Raw genomic sequence first — 14342 nt, 5'->3', positions numbered from 1 at the left:
GGGGCTATATCCAAAGAGTGGGGATGGGGACATGGACCATTTTGCAAAGCAGAGGCCCTTCATCATGGCAAAGCACATGGGAATCAAGAAGACATAAAGTACAACTGCAAGTGCAGATGGTTCATGAAAATCTTGAGTTACAGTGTTTTCAAGTACATCCATCCAGATGTCTCTGTCCAAAGTTTCAGCAGTCCACTTGTTCCAGCCAGAGCCCTGACTTTGGCATAAGACTTGCCAGGGCTGAGAATGCAACCTTCCTGGGAGTTCTGTAGCTCTTATAATTAGGTCCTGGGCCTGGTCCTCTGCTTTTTCTACCTGCTAGCTGCAGGAAATTAAATTTTCTTCATATGTTTCCCAAGAGGTTCTCTGGCTTCCACACTTAGCCATTAATTTAATTTATCAAATACATTAATTGCTCCCAGCAACAACAATCAAATTCCATAAGCTTCATAATTACCACCTCTCCCAAACTTCTAAAGCACATGAGATATTGCCTTACTGATGCATTTCTTTCTATGGGTATACTGTCCCAGTTCATCTTAAATGAAAACGCTTAACCACTGCACCACCACAGTGTGCCAAGAGCCTCCCACAAGAGCTCTACCTACCACAAGTGTTGGGGTCCTCATTGGGACTCACTGCAACTGGTCGGTGGCAATTAAGTGTTATTTTAGATTCAGACCCTCAGACCACTCCAGGTACCACCTCTGTTCAGCCAGATTCCCTGTGAAACATGTAGACAGATATATTCCTGCAAAAACTTTGTTTGGGAGTGCCCTTGGGGTCAAACCTGTGAGGGGCTGAAGGAAGTAGGACTGGAACTAGGGAAGAGTTGAACATTGATGCCACCACCACAGAGGTCTCAGCCTGGGACCTCTGGGAAAACTCCTCAGGGCAGTCTTGTTTGGGAAGAGCAGGGTGGGCTGTTACCCAAGTCTGGGGGAATAAGCCCTTTAGTCCTGAAAGGTGGATCTGAACAGTGCAACACAGCGCTGAGCAAGAGCAGAAAGCTTTCAGACACGATTAGCAGAAGACAAGACGGCATGTGCAGCTGTAGTGCAGAATATGGCAACGCAGATGCAAGTTGGTTATTTGAGTTGATGGAAGCAAGATAAAGTCACTATTTTTAATTTTTTCTTTCCATGAAAAACAAAATGAGATAATTAGTTGAGGATGAGTAAACAGATTTTGAGGAGAAAAAAAAAATTACATAGTTCTTCTAGATGATGGAACAACAAATTGACAGAAAAGTAGGACAAGATTGCCTGGGACCCCTGAAACTCACTTGAGATATATTGTCATAAACTTAAGGGAAACCCATCAGCGTGTTTGAGTGTTGTTCTTCAAGAACATTTAGTTTCTCAAGAACAAGCACAGAGTAGGCAAAGAGGTGAGTTTCACGAGGCTGAGGTTTCACCTGCGAGGGCAGTGGTGGGAGACAGATAATGGAGTTGATGTTAGAGAGAAGGGGATACACTTTGTATGAATCATAGACTCTAAACTAAGGAAAGATATTCAGGACAAGAGGGGCACTAATGAAAACAAACACAAAGGTAATAGTCAAAATGATTAGAAAATCTTAAAGAGCTAAATATTTGCAAAAGCAGATGACACTAGACCCGGTGAGCTAGCAATACAAGGAATGCTGAATTTATGGTGGGTTACTTTCAAGAGAGAATCAGGTGCAGCTATCAGAATGAAAATCTGTAGAGTACCTCCATAGGCTTGGATATCCGATGTTGAGGGAGTGATCACTGCAAGTGAGAAACTCAACGGTGTGAAAATCCAGAGTGTGGGTTCAGTCATCACATGATGCTAAAGTCATCGAAAGAAAGGTAAGACAGTGGTGGTGAAAAAAAAATATAAGGATCATGTTAAAACTGTCAATAAGTAAGGCAGTTACCAGGCAGTTGGTAGATACTATACAACAAGGTGGGGCAGTCTAATTTAAATAGCTAAGGCATTAGGGGAATGAAGGGATGAATAAACTTGAATGGTAATAAAAGAAAAAGAACACTTACATTACATATGGGGTGGGAGAGAGAGAAAACAACAGCCATAATAGGAACAGTTGAGAGGCTGCAGAGGAATCCGACATCCTCAAGTGATGGCCGGATTTCAGTAAAACCAAAAAGGAAAAGGAATGTTTACAGAAGTTAAAGATCATACACCATTTTATTGATAACAGAACCTGAGTTCCAGAAAGTATGTGTGCATACGTGGTGAGGTCAGGAAGCGAGGAGCTCACGGGAGGAAGGATAGGAATCAGAGTGTTGTGTGAGATTATGTCAGATTAGAGAGTGTCCAGAGCCAAATGGAGGTACATAAAGGTAACCATGTATGTCCTCAGGGGCTTGGACTTCTGGCGAAAATTGGGATCAGAGATAGGCACAACAGGAAGATACTGATCTTGATAGACACTTAGGAAAAAAACACATATTCATTCTTAATTATAATATTCCTGAAACTGTCTCTTGACCATTTTGTAATAGTGAAAACATTCACTTGGAGACTAGGGTAGGACAGTCTCAGGATCCCAGGAATCTCTTTTTGCCTTTCTCAATCCTGGTGTGAATATGGTCATGGCCAGTGAAAGGCCCATGGTCCCAGGAAGTCAATCATAAGACTATAACTGCTGCTTATGGTGATCGCTTCTGGGCTCAAGTTGTGACAGTTAAAATTTTGCCCATGGTTTCTTTCTTTCTTCTTAATTTTTTAACGTTTATTTATTTTATTTTTGAGAGACAGACACAGAGTGTGAGGGGGGGGGGGGGCGGGCAGAGAGCCAGGGAGACAGAATCTGAAGCAGGCTCCAGGCTCTGAGCTGTCAGCACAGAGCCCGACGTGGGGCTCAAACCCACCAACCACAAGATCATGACCTGAGCAGAAGTTGGCTGCCCTACTGACTGATCCACCCAGGCACCCCTCTTTCTTTTTTTTTCTTTTTAATGTTTATTTTTGAGAAAGAGAGAGAGAGAACGAGGCAGGAGGGGCAGAGAGAGAGGGAGACAGAGGATCTGAAGCAGGCTCCACACTGACGGCAGTGTCCAAACAGGGCTCAAACTCACAACTGTGAGATCATGACCTGAGCCAAAGTTGGCTCCAACTGAACCACCCAAGTGCCCCTTGCCCAGGGTTTCTAAACAGAGCTGGCTGCAAAGACTTCTCTTTGATGACTGACGCGTCTGTTTCTGGACCCATGTTCCCCACTATGTGGAAGAAGTCTATCTGCTGAAGACAGAATGAGCAACCCACAAAGAGAAGCAAAGAAGAAAGAGGAAAAGGAGACTTTACTGCATTCTAGTCTTTGAAGCCGATTGTTTCGAATGCCAAAGCTGACCAAACCCTTTCATAAGTGGCCAATATATTGCACTTTTTTTATTACTCTGATTCAAGTTAGATATGTGTCACTTGCAACCAAATGTACTTGACTTGTACATATATTTAAAATAAACACATTTTAAACAATGGGACAGTTCCGCATTGTACTCTTGAAAGTTCTAAGTAGAATGACCTTGAAAGGTCTTCTAATCCATTTCTTTGCCTTCAGGCAGAATGACACTTAAACCGTCCAAGAATGCATGTGGATTTTTAATAAATACCATCTGTTGGTGACATATGCCTGTGGGATTTGTATGTGTAAATTACAATTATGAGATGCTCAAAAAAATAAAAAACAACTATACATTTCTATTGCCTTCTCTGGAAAGTGATGAATCATGTTACAGAGTGCATACTGTATTTCTCTTTTTGAAAGGGCATTACCAATTACTTTAGCGATTTGATTTTCAACAAAGTTGAAATTGCCTTAATGAGACTATCTCAGAATTTCTGATTCTTCAAAGTATGTTCAACTATCTTAAATTTTTAGTTTTAAAAAGTCTTACCTTTGACAAATACTTGTTTTTTGCCATTATCAGTGCTGTATGGAAGAAGAAACACAAGTTCGTGGAAAACACACTCCTCCCAGAACAGTAATGACATCATTTCTGACATTATCAAAGGTGCTTCCAGCAAACACTCCACAAACCAGGGCAATGTTGAAGTTTCTTCCAGGAGAGCCAGAAACAGTGATCAATGCTCAACAAATAATAAAGGATTTTCTAAAAGGTAAAGAGAGAAATTTGTTTAGGATCCTAAAAGAGTACTACCAAAAATAAAGAGTAAAAATAATTAAATCTCTATCAAATAATAACACATTAGGTAACTTACTGTTCCATTATTGTCAACACCATATGAGATTGTAAGTAATATTTCAAATCAGAGTCTAAGGATTGCATATCCAGACATAAAAAAATTCCTATTTCAGGCATTACCCTGAAAAGGATATAAATGGTCATTCTTCACTCTGATGGCCAAAACAGTGACCAAGAAACAGCATCCACCCTGTTCAGGTCCTTCCCATGATGCAATGTTCCCATAATGCCACAATGCTGGCTTAGGATTTTAGAAAGTCAAAAACAAAACAAAACAAAAAGGAAGAGTTAAATGAAATTTAATTTCCCCATTCTGCACAATATACAATTTATGTAGTAAATTTTACAATATGTGTGTTTCAGGGAGCCTGTGTGGCTCAGTCAGGCATCTGACTCTTGATTCTAGCTCAGGTCATGATCTCACGGTTTTGTGAGATAAGCTCTGAGTAGGGCTACAGTGCCACGCTTGCGTGGGATCCTCTCTCCCCTTCTGTCTCTGTCCCTCCCTTGCTCAAGCACACGCTCTCTTGCTCTCTCTCAAAATAAACAAATGAACTTTTAAAAATCCTATAAAAAATAAAACAAAATACGTGTTTCAAAGTCAGTGTAAGTTTGTACATGTGTATATCAGTTTGTTTGTATGCCGTATGTATGTCTGTCTCCCTGAGCCTGTAGAACTATTTCTATGAAATATCACACTGGGAACACTGTTACAGGCTATTTTCCTTAAAATTCTCCAGACCAGAAAGGCACTGTGGCATTTCATCTATAATAGACACCAGGCACTGGAATGACTTCACAGGAATGAAATGTAATATTCAAATCAAGTAAAGAAACTAGTTTCTTTGTGCAATTTACATATCTCTATATAATAAAAGGGATCATATTTTCTTCAAATACTTTTTTTAACTCAATGAACAACTCTCTCCTACTTCTGGTTGAAAGTAAAGCCAAATTATTTCAGTCAATAGTTTCAAGAAATAACATTTTACATTTATTTTTCATTTTCATGTTTTATACAATATCTGTCATTTGTTTGAAAATTGAATGTGTGGCTAGTCGGTTAAGTATCTGCCTTCAGCTCAGGTCATGATCTCAAGGTTCATGAGTTCGAGCCCCACATTGAGTTCTCTGATGCAGAGTGCAGAGCCTGCTTCAGATTCTCTCCCCCTGCTTGTGCGTGCACACTCTCAATCTCTCTCTCCCTCTGTCTCTCCCTCTCTCTCTCCCTCTCTCTCACCCAAAAATAAATAAACAAAAATTTTTAAAAATTAAGTAAAATTTTGCATATTTTGAATTCTCCTTAATTACATGTACTATATATTAAGATATTACCAAGCTATTTGGAAATTTAATTTGAAGATTGAACCTTTACTTGTATTTCCCTAGGTGGGATCCCCTGAACTCTAGTCATAGGAAATATTTGACACTGTTTTTGTGAAGAACACATTTGGAAAATGCTTCCATTAATATTTTAAATCGCTAACACATGCACACACACAAATTTATGTAATTTTACTTAATACAACTTTTCCCAATACACATTACTCTAGACTACTCTGAAGGAAATACCATAAAGAACACAGAACTTCCTGATGGAAACACCATAGACTACCTTAAGGAAGACACCATTTCTAATGGATTAACTTTAAAACATAGTCTACTCTTCATAGGAATGAATTGCTTGCAAAAATACTAAACAAACAAAAACAGAAACAAAACAAAACAAAACAAAACAAAACAAAAAAACCTTCACATATTCACATAAGGCTGTGTGAGCATTCCTTCCCGGCTGGCTGGGTAATTACAGAAACCCCAGGGAGCATGGCTGGGGATGGGGACTCCCCCCATCCCTTATTTCTTCCTCACACCTCTTGTCCACACTGCTCCACATGCCACGCCATGGTCACTTCTGTGTATCATACTTGACATACTAATTGCAGAGAATTCTCGGATTTGAAATCCCGAAGCGCTCTGAATTCAGTCTGTCTTTGAGGTATGTTTTCATTAATTTAATATCCGTAGGAGGAGAACAAAACTGAATCATAGAGAACACTACACTAGGTTTTAGGTGAGATGAGTGCAGGAGCTGCCTTGGCAACAGGAATCAGCTTTTATGCAGGCAGAGATGCAAAACTATGGTCTTCTTGACCAAGAAGACAAAAATATACACAGAGCTCTTCTTGTTCCAAAGAGATCTTGAATTCATCTTTTTTTTTTTTTTCCTTAGTATTCTTCTAAAGTATTTCCTAGCTCTGTCGGGACCTTGTAATAGTCTAAGTATATCACAGATATATGCCACACTTTTATCTTTATCCTTTCACTTTTCTTACCAAATTTTAAACATAAAGTTTTCATATATCTGATCATCTAGGAGCAAACTAAATAGCCAAAGGCCTCATCAAATATTGCACTTTTGCTTTCTCATCAGTTCCCTTGTGATTTGTATCACTCCCCCAACTATTTCTAAGTAGATCTTCACCAACTTCTGCAAGTTTTAATGCCTACCCATCAAACTTTTATTTAAACCTTTGGTTTCTCAGCAATATAAAATCTGAATAATTGAGAAAATAAGTAATACTGAAGAAATAAAATAATAATCATCTAAAAATACATTATAAGATAAGGGGAAATGTCCCACAGTAGAACCCAGAAGCTTCCAAGTTCACTTCCAGGTTCTGCATTACTTCACTGTTTTACATTTTTAGACTAAATAAGCTCTTTCAGTACAACAGTAAAGGGAGATAAAGCAATGGATCAATACATAATGATTACAAAAAATTATCTCACTACATTCTAATAGATAAATTATATTCTGAAATTATTTCACAACATTCTAACAGGTAAATAAACTATATATATTGGTTTGATTGGCTCATATATTAGTGCTTTGCTAAGAGAACAATATTTTAGACTCAAGCCTTAAAAGGGGTCAAGTAACTATGGCGAGTTTCCTAATCAGAAACAGCATCCATAATCCAACCAGTCATCCCATATTATCCACCTTGTTGCCTGATGAGTGAATATGGATGAATCCACACAAAATAAAAAATATCACTCTAATAAACAATTCACTGAATGACCAATGTCATTTTCATACATATTTACAGAGATTTCATTGATTCAAATTAGATACAAATGGCTTGCATTGCCTCAAAACCAATAGAATTTCTGCACACAAATTCCTTTTCCTAGTAAGTCATTTTCCCTTCCTTCTTTGAGAAAGGTCAAATGTAGCCTCATCTAGGAACATATTTATCACCTACTCCCTGTCTTCATTTAGGGTTAGGGCTTCTTCTTTGGGTGGGGAGAGCCTTCACTGATGTGCTCCCTCCCCCTTCCTAACCAGCTCTGGAATAGGAACTTCTACTATACACCCTACACTTAATTTCTATAATGACTTTTAGCAAGAGTATCATCATGACTTAATGACATATCTACTTGTATGTCTTCCCCAGAAGACAGTGCTTTCTGAATGGCAGGACTGGGTATTTTCCTTTTGTGTAAAAATTAATAAAAAAAAAAAAAGATAAATGCTTACCTCCTACACTAAGATCTAAAATCATCATAAAATAAAAATGAATTTATCTGTTTAGTTTGCAAAATCAGATCAATCAACTCTAAGCCTCCATGCATATGCCTAGTTGACTGAAAATTAGTGATTAGTCATTTGCTGTGGTGAGAGGGGAACTTTCCACCACTCTAATGTTATGCAAGAGTCCCAGAGGTTTATATGGACCAAAACATTCAGGTATACCCTTCTTTGCAGTCTACCTAGGACAGTGTTGATACTGTCTGAGCCTGAAGGGCAACTTTCTGTCCCCATGCTAGTCCCAGGCACAGATATCTGTCACCAGAAGTCTCAGGGTCTCAGCCATTAGTGATCAGACCACTGGCATTTCTGTGTCACACCCTTAGAGGCCCATTATCGCCTTTGGAAGCTGGAGGGGAACCCATCCCATGTATACAACATATACCCAACACAGCCACCTGATCATTCACCCAGGGGACTCTTAGAACTCCTTCACCCCAAGCACTAACCCTGCTCACTCCTTTCCCTTTCACACTGTCCTTGTTTAACTCTTCTCAAAATGAATTTTCCCCCTGGGGGAGGAGAAGTAGAATAAGGGCAATTTACCGTTGGTCCTACAGTGCTGGCTTCTCTTTCCTGAGGTTCAAGTGGGAAAGGAGATGTTAACAACAGATAGTGTTTTTTTAATCTTCTATTAACTGACTTATTAAGCATCCTTCAGAGGAAAAGACTAGTCAGCCATGTCAGCAAAAACAAGGATTCACTGAGGCAAACATTGTAAGCATTAATTCAAGAACACCCCCCGGGAAGAGGTAGCCTTAGCTGAAATTTTCAAGAGTTGTAGCTCCTTTGCAGTGCTGATGCTATTGTGGAGAGGGATAAATCCAGGTATCTTCACTGCATTAAGTCAACATTCAAATCTTATATTTCCTGTGATTCAAGTTCCAGATTCACCCCAAAACCTAACTGTAGCTTAGCTTCCTATGCAGTTCTGCTGACGAGGATAAACATAACAGGCATGTTTGTTTGCTGCCTGACAGTTGTTTTTCTTATTGTGAAGTAATAATTGGCATTCTGCTTTTGTAAATTAGTCTCAAGAGCTTTGAGAATGGATTATATATAAGTTGACAACATGTAGAAGGGGGAAGGCTAAATCAGGGTCAGGCTACTATAGACTGCCTGGGGAGACCACCAGGACAATGCCCCACAACCTACCCTAGGATCATCAGATGCTTTTCCTTCTCTCTCTACAAGCAGTCTAGACTCACATGTGGGGCTCAATAGCTGAATATTGAATGATTAAACCTTTTACATTTTGACAGCATTGTTTAGAGTACAAAAGAAGTCTCCAAGCATTATCTTTTTTAATTCTTAAGAAAATGCTAAGGGCTGATATGGAAGTTTCTATGTCTGTTTTACAGGTGAAAAAAACTGAGCAACAGAGTTTTGGTGACTGGTTTGAGGTTACATTGTTATTCACCAACCAAGCCAAAATGTATTTTAAAAAGTGGCTACAAATATTTTTAACCTGGATGTAACATTAATGCCTTGCTACCAAAACTCTGCCCCTCAAAACACCTACAGATAAATAATAGTTAATGGTTATGTAGCTCTTAATTCTACACAGGTACTATTCTAAGTAATTTACAGACATCAACTTGTTTAGTCTTTATAATAACCCTATGAAGTTAGTGCAAATTATTATTCTTATTTTACAGGTGAGGGAAATAAACTTCAGGGAAATTATGTAAAGTGTCCAAGGTCACACAGCTAGGAAGTGGCAGAGACAGGAATCAAACCCGGACACTACTGTTTCCAAAACCTATGCTCTTTCCCTATGTTATACTGTGAATATATGAAAATCCTTTGCCTGGTTGGATACCATAAATCTCGGATTCTACTTGCAGCTTATTTGTCATGTGCAAAAGGCATCTTTGCCACTTGGTTTAGTAGCCATGTTTGAGATTTGACGTCTATATCCATATCTCATCAGGCTTGTACTTGGAAATCTGTCACTTTCTTCAACCCCGCCACATCTGCCAACCTATACTTTCTAACACAAGGACAATCCCAAGAAGTGACACCTGCACTCTCAATTCTAGACTTCCCCAGTCTGATTCAAACTGCTTCCAAATGGAAGTCCAGTTATAATTGACAAGATGAGATAAAATTTTATTCTATTAAAAGACAATTCTTTGGAATACCAAATGTTTTTAGAATAATGTTCTTCCCCATGCTTCTCCAATATCAGATCAACTTACTAAATGCCAACCTGTATTTCAATAGGTATCTCATTCAACTGACTCTTTTGTGATAGTTTTGGGAGTATTCCCTCCTTAGGCCACCCACCACAATCATCTCTCTCTCATTCGAGAAATATTTATTGAACCACTAATATATGTAAGAAGTAAACCTAAATGGAATCCTATGAGATAAGATTCCAAAGGCATAGCCTTTGTTGTCAAGGAGCATACTATTTATTAGAACTAAAAGATATACAGAAATGAATATTAGAAGAAGAGTATTATTAGTTGCAAAAGGTTTGTTTTTGAAGAACTCTGGAGGAGAGATGATCCCATTTATTCTAAGGAGTCAAGAAGTCTCCTTAAGAAAATCACATTTCAGGTAGAGTCGTACAGGAGTGCCAAGGAAAGAGACTACTTCAGGTTGAACAATTTGTAAGATCAAAGAACAGAAGTTAAGACAAAGCAGAACAGTTTTCTTGCTTGGCTAGAGCACTGTATGGATCCAAGGATGTAGCAAGAATCATCTTGGAAAGGTAGGTTGGGGCCAGAGTGTATGAACCTTGAATGTACAGCTCAGCATTTCACTCTAAAGTAATTTTGGAAGTGAGTAACATTCTTTTTGTTACATTGCACAGTGGCTAAAGCTAGGGACAGTGGGGGTCAGAAAAAAATCTCCAGCTTTGCCACTTAGTAGTTCGGTGACTTTGAGTAAGTCATTTAACCATTCTAGGTCTCAGTCTCCTCATCTGTGAAATGATAATGAATATAAGAACTACACGTCATAGGGTGTGATGGCAATTAAATAAAGCAATGCTTACAAAAGAAGACAGTGTGGGGATTGGCATTGGTAGATACTAGGAAACACTATTAGTACTGAAAAAGCAAATAAGTAGTGAAGACTTAGAATTCTCGTAATTCATTTTGCACGCGTTGGAATACTTTCTAAATCATCTGTGCCCCTTTGTGACAAAAGGCATTTGACAACATATTCCACATGTGTGTAGTTGAGTACTACGTGGACACCTGCCTCCATCCTGTTCTTTGCCCACTTCTGTCTTTGCATTGGTCTTTCTGGCAGACACATCACACAGATAGTACATATTAATTTTCTGTTTCGATAAAACCCGTGGGACTTTTTCACACATACTCCAACTGCCATGCCAAGCCTCCTGAGTCCTGTCCTCATGCAATTATTTTTTTTCCCTAAATGTAGGAATTCAGATCATCTCTGTTAATTTAATCGTATTAATTTCAATTGATTTCCTTGTAGAAATCATTTTAAAACTACTAATTTTAATCTAACATTTTAACTTCAAGTCACCTAAAAATTTGATAAGCATTGAACCTCTCACTAAAATATCTAACTAGGTTAGAACAAGAAGAGTTCTGAATTTTATACCCTCATATGTCTCCTCTAGTTTATTAACTTATTAATCAACACTATTAGGCTATGATAATTCAGCCAGCTAGATTTTTCTTAATATTCTTATGTACTTGCTCAAAAAGCTATCTTCAAACATTAGATCAAATATTCTTCCCAAATAGGATATAATTTATCTGCCCCATCATTTGTAACAGAAAGTAAACTAGATGTTGTTGTCATAACTTGTTCTTGGTAAATACATACTGGCTTTCCATAATCACTATTTTCTTATTTAACACTCTCCCCAAATTTGTTTTATGTCCATGCTTTTCTCAAAGTTCCCTGTGCATATGAAGAAGAAACCTGGCCAAATGTTCTTACTGAAGCTTTTCCAGGTTAAGTCTGTATGGATTCTTGAAGTAACACATTAGCTGTGTGGGTAGATGGTATGAAAATGGATCCATCAGAAGACAGGGCAAGACTCTTAGCTACATCTATACCATGAAATGTGTTTATTTACAAAGATCTTCACAAGGAGATTGGGTAGCTTCAATCTTATATGTTATACTCTTTTAAGGCACATTTCAATATATTTTGCAAGCAAGAGAACCTTTCTGAGGCTTTTCATTTAAATTTTTTGTGGAACTATCAGGTGCGCAAAGGAAGAATACACCAATTAATTTGGTTTCCAATTAATTTTGTTTCCTGAAGTCATTTCATTCTAAGACAACAGCTGGAAATCCCCTTATTTCACATAGGCACTAGCAATTAACAGTATAAAAAATTAACAGGATGCAAAGATTTCATTCTGCTTAACAATCAAAAGGAGTCGTTCTATCAAAAGGAGTTGAAAGGGGCTTCCTTTGACCCTGACCACCAGTTCCATTTGTAGTTCATTGTCCCAAATCTCTTGTTCTAAAAAGCTTTCACAGAGCAAACACCTCGGTAGCTTGTTCTGTCACCTCTACTGCACTTTGTCCAATAAATTGGGTCAATATACTTCCTATTCTCAGCCTTTTCTTCTGACTCAACAGGATGCTGGCATCATTCCAAACCTGCTGGGCCCCAATCCTGGTTTAATAGAAATTAAAAAAACAAAAATCAATGAGAGAAAAAATGTTTCTGGATAGCTCAGCTGACATAGCCACAGGCAGGAGCTGGTTAGTGCTATTCGGCATTATCCACATGATCAGACAGACATAGACTGTTATTTCACAGTTCACCCTGCCGACCAAGTCACTCAATTGTCGCAATCAGTGCTAATGCTTTAGGGTAAAAATAAATAAATAACAAATGTGGACTCTAGCACATGCACTGGCTGGTGCTGTGAATACACACGGAACAGCACTATTGGTAGATTCAGCCAGCCAAGGTCTAAATCAGCTAGCTAATCAATTCCTGATTTGTCTTTTTCTTTTTTTTTTTTTTTTTTTTGTTTCTGCTTTGTCAGTTAGCTGGTTGTGACCCATGAAATTCCTTCTTCGGAAAAGAGTTTGCTTTAGGTAATACTCTTCATTCTAAAAGAAAATCTACTGACTATGGCATCATTGGGTGACAATACCAAGCACAAGCTACCGCAAGCCAAGAGGCAAAAGGGAAAGGTTATCTAGTAAGTAACAAGGAGAGATTTCTTGCCTCGAAGTATATGAACTCCTTAAAGGCTTTAGAAGCTACCTTCCCATGCAGTAGCCTAGGGATGCTATAATTCATTCAAAGAGCCACATTCAGAATGGGGAAAATAGAAATATAAACCTATCCAACTTGGCACGAAAAACTTAAATGGGTTTGAATAATTGAAAGCAAGCAGACTTTACCATATTGCAGCCAAAATTCAAATGGCATGCTGGCTCTTGAGACACAGAAAAGCAATCTAGGGCATTATCTCATGTGTCATTCGCTCTACTTTTCTTTAAGAAAACTATAGCAAGAGGATTTGTATTTTAAAGATTAATGCCAGATATGAGCACCGGGAAGAATGAGTATCTTTAAAATGCTGAAGAGGCAGAAATTTAGGAGAAAATAGATCTACTCATAATTTGAAATTCTGTCTTTCCTCTGTTGGCTGAGTAACAGGCTTTGTCATCTACTACAGTAGCACGGAATGTTGAAATGTTGAAGGAGTGGGAGGGAAGGAGGTTGCTGCAGGCAATATCATCTCTATTATCTGTATTAAAGGAAAAAAAGAGCATCATGTTCATAAAGGAAGGAAATACCTGTTTTCACCAGCAACAATAGAATTTCATAGTTTGGCTGCGTTATTTTAATGTCTCCCAAATTAGCTCTCATTCCCTACCACAACCTTGCATCGTAATCTGGACTTTGTGCAAAATAGAACATACAGATATTCCTCTCATGCATGATGTCCAAATTATAGTCATAATTTTATAATAGTTTAAGTCAGGCAACCAAGTAGGATTTCATTTATAAACAGAAATTCTTGTCAGTTTCACAAGCTAGGAGGAAAAATATAAGTAACACTTGGTGAAGAAAGAAAAAGAGCGGATGGGTTGTCCCTGGGACACATTGTTTGCAGTAAAAGGTTAACTTCATCAGCAGAAAAATGACAGAGTAGAAATAGCAGTAATCAAACAGAAGCAAGTAGTAGGGGAAACCTATTGAAAAGCAATGGGAAAGTGGAAAGAACTTGAGACAAAGTAGAGATAAAGACGTTTTGGAATAGAGGCTACGTGACAGAATGCATGACCAATAAATTCCAATTTGATTAAGAAGGTTATAAGAATCTGAGGGAGGAGAAAGAAGATGACTCTCTACTGAATGTAGAAGGTGGAGATTGTTAATTGTCGGAGCCTTTGAGCCTGCCAAGTGCCCTAGGCTTAACAAAACATTTTGTCAGGGACGCCTGGGTGGTTCAGTGGCTTAAGCAACTGACTTTGGCTCAGGTCATGATCTTGAGGTTTGTGAGTTTGAACCCCACATTGCACTTGCAGCTGTCAGCGTTGGGCCAGCTCCAGAACCTCTGTCCCCCTCTCTCTCTGCACCTCCCC

Source organism: Panthera tigris, chromosome D3 (assembly GCF_018350195.1).
Source record: "Panthera tigris isolate Pti1 chromosome D3, P.tigris_Pti1_mat1.1, whole genome shotgun sequence".
Classification (NCBI taxonomy): Eukaryota; Metazoa; Chordata; class Mammalia; order Carnivora; family Felidae; genus Panthera; species Panthera tigris.
Note: the sequence above shows the minus strand (reverse complement) of the source record.